Source organism: Natrix helvetica (assembly GCF_964273705.1).
Source record: "Natrix helvetica genome assembly, chromosome: 1".
Classification (NCBI taxonomy): domain Eukaryota; kingdom Metazoa; phylum Chordata; class Lepidosauria; order Squamata; family Natricidae; genus Natrix; species Natrix helvetica.
In genome coordinates, this window is record NC_138548.1 from 87432612 (window position 1) to 87440714 (window position 8103).

Below are 8103 nucleotides of genomic sequence, written 5' to 3' on the forward strand. Positions count from 1 at the left end.
TGCATGCAAGAAGCAAAACTAATCCTCTCCAAGTTCTTATGAAGGAATCAGAAGTTGTGAAAGATACTGGAATTCACATTATATTGAAAAACTGAAAGAATTTGATCCAATTCTTGATCCAAGAATTTGAACACCTTTGACTACACCTGATGAAGGCTTTCAACATTGGGGGTGGGGGGTGGTGTTAGCTTGTGCTTCAGAAATTTTAGCTCAGCTATATCTAGATTTATCCACATGGGATGGTTTTTCAACTTCCTAGTCTAGCCTTTAAACTTTAAATCTACAATTCCCCTGCTGGTCTCACATTCAAATATTAACCTAGTCTCAACTTGCTTAGCTTCCGATCACAGACAAGATGTTCATCCACATAGGCCCCAGCAGGTTTGAAGCAGTTGCTTACTGTTGGTTGAAAACATTTTCTCACTTCAAGGGATCGTTTAAAAGCCAACCTCCTACTGAAGCCAATTGCAGGTCGAGATGATCCAGTAGAAAATTAATGTTAATGCTAAGAAAACAGAACAAGCCATCCTCTATGGGAACACTTTATGTTGTACAGAGCGAGCCTGTATTTGTGTCGTCATTTTTGTTTTGCCAGATAAAGGGATCAGAACTTCCCCAATAGGCAATCTGTTTTTCTTGTCTTAGAACAATTGTGATCTTATGGAACAACTCAAACAACATCACTGTTCCTATTGGTAGCCTTCCCTAATGCCAAACATCCAAGCAAGGTTGCTGCAGCTGAAGGAGCAAGGAGCAAAAAGGATTATTTTTCTTTTCTGCACCTGCCTCTCCCCAAAGAACTAACTGTGAATTCTTTACCTTCCTTCCTCCTTTGCTGCATCTTTCCTTACTTTCATCTATACTGGAGAATACCAATACCAGTCCCAACATCAGCAGCATCTGTACTTGACCACAGCATGTGGACAATTTTTTTACTGCTGGTTCTGTGGGCGTGGTTTGGTGGGCAAGGCAGGGGAAGGATACTGCAAAATCCCCATTCCCTCCCCACTCCTGGGGGAAGGATACTGCAAAATCCCCATTCCCTCCCCACTTCTGGGGCCAGACAGAGGTGATATTTGCCAATTCTCCAAAATTTCTGCTACGGGTTCTCCACCTGTCAGAACCTGCTGAATTTCACCCCTGGGACAAACTACAGATCTTTCCTAACCCTAACCCTTTTTTCTAACAAAAAAGATTTCCCCATTCTGTCACTACTATAAACTGGAGGAAGGGATGTCTTACATTTGTTAGGTATAGGGCAGGTGGTTTAAATTGATGGAGCTGCAAAATGATGCAACCATCCCTAATGAAAGCTATGGCTACCTTCTAAGGTTAGCCTAAAGACTAGATTTTAGAAGAGCATAGGAAGACCTATTTACCACTGTAGTAAACTCTTGTTAATGCTTTAATGGAGCATTGCTTGTTTTTCTATTCTTCCCTATCTAGTTATTTCTTCCTTTTACCTCATATCCATTTAGTTTTGTTTCCCTTTTGTTTCTTTCCTCCCTTTCTATATGCACTGAAAAAAGTGCTTACTTCTTTCATGTATAGTGGTACACGGAAATACAATATATAGACAATTACAACAAGATCACGGGTGTTAAATACAGGGATCAGGGTGCCAGACACTTTGTACTTGAAAGATTAAAGATTAAAACTTTGAACTGGACCTGGATATAATTTGCCAAAGTGGTAATATTTTAGACTAATAATAGTTTAATGCAATTTTAGAGGCATGTTCTGTGCAGGAAATTCTAACAATTCATCCTGGAAATTAACTGGCATAAGCTGTTTCTACAGAAGCAGTTCCTGAATCAATCTGATGTGATATAAGACATTCCATTAAGACTACCTCTGCCTGTGTATGGCAAAACATGTTAGATCCAAAGACTATCAACGGATCCTTAAACTACTAATCCAATGTTCTTGTATTACTGCAATCTCTTCCAGAATAGCTGACCATTGCCTAATTAGTCTTCTGATCAGTATCTCTATTTAGTTTTGATTTTATTACCCTTCATCCAATCTTAACCAAGAATTAATTCAGAGCAGCCACACTCTCACTTGATTTAATTAAAGAAAAGGAGTGAGTTGAGGTCCATATAATAATTTATTAAATTTGTTAGCAGTCCATAAAGTAGCAAAATCATGATATTTTAACCTCCTCAGCTAATGATCCTAAGTGCTGAAAAGCATGGAGAATAAAATCAAATTCTTAAACTTACAACACATGTAGTTGAGACAGTTAATTCTATAATGTTTCACTGTTTCATCAAGAGTTTTATTCAAAAAATGTGCAAGGTAGCAACTAATGACTGAAGGAGAGGGGTATTCCTGATATAGAGCAGAGTATCTAGCTGAGGATTTTTTTTTTGTCCACAACATGCTATTTATCTATAATGAAATAAAGCATAGCAGGTACATCAAAAAATACTACTTTTGATGCATCCTCCCTCCAAAAAAAGAGTCTAAAGTTGCCTTTCCATTGAGTTTGGTGTAAGTAGACAACCCTGTCCTCAAGACTTTAATTACTTGCATTAATTCAACTATGGGCATTTTATCAGCTTTTGCATGATTTGTTTTATTTATCATTACCAACATTCACTTTTATACTTCCATTATTTTAACTCTAGCTACTAGTGGTTTCATTCATTCCACCCTTAATGTGGACATTTTCATTGTTATGCCTGTTTTGTAAATTTCCATGATTTGGCATCTGTTGATTTGGTGGCACAGAACAAGTAAATAAAAATGATCAGCAGCTCATACTCACAACTAGAGCAGGCTTGTCATACAGATCAACCCTCCTTCAACCCAAAAAGGTCTTGCTAAAGAGGACAGCCCTGACTCCTTTCCTAAAAGAGAAGTGCAACTTCTAAAACAGAGGGAATCAAACTGGCGGCCTGCAGGCCAGATGTGTCACACACAGGCCACGCCCACTCCAGCTCCGCGAATGGGGAAAAAATATCAAGTGAGCACAACATGACAAGGTGAGTTTGACACCCATGTTCTAAAGGAACATATTTAATAAAGTTAAGCTTGCCCTGCCTAATCTATGACACTGGTTAATAAGGTGCATATAACAGATGGGAATAGTCACCAAAGGGCTGTTACAAGGGATCAGATGTTGTTTTCTAATACACTTAGCTATGCAAACAGGTGTCTACTCCTGCATATAGCAATGGGGAAACCTAGCAGCCTTCCACCTAGTAATTACTGTTCTAACTATCCAGAATAATAGAACCAATATGAAGGCAATAGATGAACCAATAGCTTTGCTAATCTTTTAGCAGACAACTGGTTAGTTTTTAACCACACATTTCAGCTTTATGGTGCCCCTTTCTTCTGAGTAGTTTCATGAGAACAGTCATCATTTTTATCCTCAAAGAAATCACAGGAAAAGGGGCTGACCCAGAGTTATTAAGAAGGTCCGTGACCAAGAGTGCATTGAATCTAGATCTCCCCAAGAGAGATCAGTAGAGCTGAGCACTACTCCAGGGTATACTAATGCTTGCCTACATGCTGGAAAAGCTTTATCTGCCAGTTTCTACAAATCCATCCAACGCACTACAGAAGGATCATGCCAGCATATCTGACAACTGCTGGAATTCCCCCTGCAGAAGTTATTGGAGAGTCCAAGCCCCTACTAGCAGCCAACTCACATACTACTTGCAACAACTTGCCAGAATTCATCCCCCCAATTTGTCCCACTTCCCCATGCAGTTCCGTGACAGATTAAAAAGCACACATTTGCTGGTTGCACAGCTGCCTCTGTGGCCCCACAGCATGAATCCAGCCATACAACGTTTTTTTAAAAAACAAAAAATGGGTGCCAAAATGTTGTGGACCCAACTCTGCAGGGGCCTCCCAGCACTTGACTCTTCCCCCTCAGTAACCTGTATCTATTCTCATCGGAACATTACAGGGTGCCTGGGTCTGTGGTAAATGGCTGGCTGAACAAAATTGAAACTTTCTGCACCACAAAATTACAGCACTGCCTATAAATACACTCCACAGTTGTCACCAACAAACAAAAATATACGAGAGACCGGACCGGCTGAAGAGTCAGTTTAGTCCTTCGGGCCCTGGTAGAGTTGCTTGGCAGGAGGGGAAATGTAACGAAACATGCAGAAATGAAAGAAATCGGAGAAGGGAGGGCAAAACCTGACCCTCTATTATCCTGAACGCAAAATAATTGTTCCTTAAAAGAGTAAACATTCGGTTTATGGAATAAACGCGCTCACTTATCCAAGCCTTCCCCAGCCCGGAGATGCCTCGTTCATTCGTTGATAACAAAAAGCGTTTCATTCTTCCCCTGGATGACTCAAAGCCAAACTCACCCAGTCCCCGAGAAGAGGGTTTGAAACAAGTGGGAAGAGCCTGCCAGATCTTTCTCTTCTTTTCTCCCCCCCCCACCCGCCCCACGCTAACCGCAAGTCTTCAGTCTCTGCATAATAGTCGGCTATGCTCTTAATTTAAAGACATTTAGCAATAATGAAAAGAGGGGGGGGAGTGGGGAGGCGGGAGGGAGAAGGAGGGAATGAGTTATCCACCCACTCGGGTTTCGGAACTCAAGCAGCACCTCCCGGAATTCTAAATAAATAAATAACCCCAAAGGAACGTGCAAGACGGCGAATCGCTCCCAAGAATACTAGGGACAACCAGCAAGGAAAGAAGTCTTCTGCTGCGCCGTAGAGGGGAAGCCGTAGCGTGGAAGTAAGAATCCTCCTCCTCCACAGGGAGGCATCACTTCCCGAGTAGACACTCACCGGTCTGTCCTGGCCGCAGCTCAAAACTGCGCACCGATCCTGGACAGCGAGGCCAGCTCCTGTTTGTCTCTGCCTTTCCAAAGACTCCGGAGGTGGCGGGCTTCGGCGGTCGCTGTGCAAACAAGAAAGCCCTCCGGGAGCCGCCTCGCTGCTCTAAGCGGGCGAGGACCCGGCGCGTCTTTCGCGCCTCGCGAAAGCGTAAACAAGGCGCGGAGAACGAAAGAAAGAAAAAGTCTTTTTTCTCTCTCTCGCTCCACCCCGCCCCGCCATAATCAAAACGTATAGCTAATCTATCGCTCTTTCTACGTTGTGGTTTTGCTCTTCTCTTTTCTCCTTTTCTCTGCCCTCTCTCTTCTGTCTTTTTTTCTTTTGGAACTAAGAATCTTCCCCGTAACAAGGATCGTTAGCGCATCTCAAGAGCCGCTTGTATAACGGGGGAGGGGGGGAGGACCCTTGTAAATTGGCGTCTCTTCCCTCACGGCTGGATTCAGAATCCCTCTTACAGCCGTTGCTGGGGGAACTGCTGCGGTTTTCCTAAATTTTACAACTCTCCCGCCTCCGCCCCCCAACTCCTCCTACTCCCACTTTGAGGGGAAGTTCTCACCTTACTTCTCCATTCCCTCAGTCGAAATCGGACGCGAGGAAAGTTTACGCTTTCCGCATCCATCCACCGACCCCCATTCCGCCTTTTATTTAAAAAGAGCTTAGAGCGCCACTTTTGGAAGGATGGGAAATTAGACATGACTATAGAAGTTTTAATAGCTGGTGGAGGAAGAAGGTCTTCCCGGTTTCAGATTCACTACGGCACACGCTGTTCGAGCGACAGAAAGCTTTGTTTGGCGTTTTGTTGAGGGTTTCTGCCCCGGATTCCATGATTTTATCGAGTCAGCTGCCTTGGACCAGCCAGAATGAAAGAAAAACCAAGGAGATATAGTAAGAGGGAAAGGGGCTGAATTACAGGTAGTTCTCAACCTACAGTAGTTCATTTAGTAACCGTTCAAAGTTCCAATGCCACTTAAGTGACTTATGACCATTTTTCATGCTTAAGACCATTGCAGCATCCCTGTGGTCATGTGGTCAAAATCCAGACAGTTGGCAACTAACTCAATATGACCATTGCCATGTCCCATGATCATGTGATCCAGGGGTGAAATCAATTTACCTTTGCTACTAGTTTAGTAGCAATGTGAATGTGCGTGCGCCACCTCCGGGCATGCACAGAGCATCAAAAATGGACGTGATGACGGATGAGGAGCCTGCTACCGAGCGTGCCTGCAAAACTAAGTGAACAGCGAATAGGGGGGAATCCGCTGTGCCATGTGATTCAGATTAGCTAGAAAGCAGGAAATCCTGCTTTCTAGCTAATATAAATCGCTCATCACAGCTGATCGTCGGAAATACCAGTTCATCTGAACCAGTAGCATTTTTACTACCGGTCCCCCAGGCAAATCAGTCCAAACCAGTAGCATTTCACCCCTGATGTGATATCCTTTTGCGACCTTCAAACAATGGTGAAGCCAGATTCACTTAACAACTGTGTAGTGATTCACTTAACTGTGGCGAGAAAGGTTGTAAAATGGGGCAAAACTCACTTAACAAGTGTTTCATTTAGCAACATAAATTTTGAGGCTTAATTGTGATCGTAAATCAAGGACTTCCTGTATTAATACTTTCTATATTTTTTCCCAAAGAGTCTGGAAATAAGCATAGACTGACAATATATAGATTCATTATGCCTGCAAGTTTTTTTTAAAATTTCAATCCATGTTGTTATGCTTCTAAACTACATCAGTTTAATACCTCAGTTATAGCATTTTCTTACAAAGAAGTAATAAAGCCACCACAGGGGGAAAAATATAATAACAATAATCAGCAATGTGAAGTGTACACAGTAAAACAATTCCTTCCAAATAGCAAGAAATAGCAAAAGCTAGGTTTTAAAATTGGTACAAATGTTTGTTTTTTCTCTTAACTATTTGGGAGAATAAAGGTCATTTTTACCTGAGGCCAAAAGGATAATATAGGAGAGTGTTTATGGGACCTTTTTATAAATGTGGCACCATCTGTTTTGGTTGCAGCAAATGATAGAATTTAGCCAACCTTGGTGGATCTCAAAAAAGTCTAAACTGGATTGGGTCTATCTACTACTTGGATAGGATATGCCCAGTTAATTCCAGAGCTGTAAACTGGGCTGGTGATTGGGGGGAAAAACCTTCTGAAAGACAGTAAAAGTATCCTGCTTCCATGTTGTTGCCAAGAAAACTGTCCATGAAGTAACAAAGACCTGAACTTGACTTAAAGGACTTGGCCTTTACTGTGGCCATATGTCTCATTTATAAAAGGCTGCTTTAGAAGTGCTTAAAGGAAAATGTTAGGATATAGATAGTTAAATATGGAAGAAAACTTTCCAGATTAATTTGGTCTCAATTCATTCATATATATTTAGCTCTCATCAGCTAGCCATACCCTTACTGGGATTCGAACCTGGGCTGTATTACATATTAGGCAGGAGTCTTAGCCACTAAGCCACAGGCTCTCCTCCTTTTATCAGCTGAGCCAGGGTTGTAACACAAATACATATATATATATATATATGTATGTATGTATGTATGTATGTATGTACATACATACAGTATATACATACACACGCACACGCACACGCACATATATGTGTGATTGGAATAATATGGTCATCTCAGCAGCTTCCTTTTTAAATTATTGTACTCGGGATCAAACTAATTATTCTCACTTTTTAAAAAGGCAGCCTGTAAAATGCAGCAATGCTATAAGGCCAATGTCAGATTTTCGAGTCACTGTTACAAAATTGCCCCTGTCCATGTAGAGTGAGAACTGGTGTAAAACACTCTAAAACTGTGGTGTCATTTGTAATTCTAGTGACTGTTCTAGTGACATTGACAGGAATCTGTTTTCTTTTTGCACACGACTTCAATGAATGGATATTGAACTAGACTTCCAAAATGGTACTTTGTGATTTCAGCCTGGCACATCTACTGGTATGTCGACTACTACCAGAAACAAGTATCGACAATGACTTATTTTTGGTCAATGACAAAGCCAAGAAGATGGCTACATTCTGGCATTTTAAAGTTTGATCTAGACACAGAAGAAGAAGATTTCAGTTCACTACTACAAATTGTCCATTCATCATTCCAATTAAGTTTGCATCTCCCTTACTTTGATTTTAAAAAAGAACACAAGTACCTTTGTTTCCACATGGAAACCACTTCTGAACTTCATGCTTGATGTGGAAAAGAATGAAACTTTGACTTTGGGTTTTACAGATTAGATTGATAGATCTTTATAGAAATGACTT

At 41.4% G+C, this 8103-nt stretch overlaps 1 protein-coding gene across 1 annotated transcript in view; it reads right to left on the reverse strand.

The window, feature by feature from the left end:
- The window catches only part of PRR5L (proline rich 5 like), a 72758-nt gene extending 69935 nt beyond the window's left edge, over nucleotides 1–2823 (reverse strand). Inside the window, exon 1 of the mRNA XM_081936355.1 lies at nucleotides 2774–2823. The gene's annotated coding sequence lies outside the window, so the exon portion shown is untranslated. The remainder of the gene's footprint in view (nucleotides 1–2773) is intronic.
- Between the last annotated feature and the right edge of the window lie 5280 nt (nucleotides 2824–8103).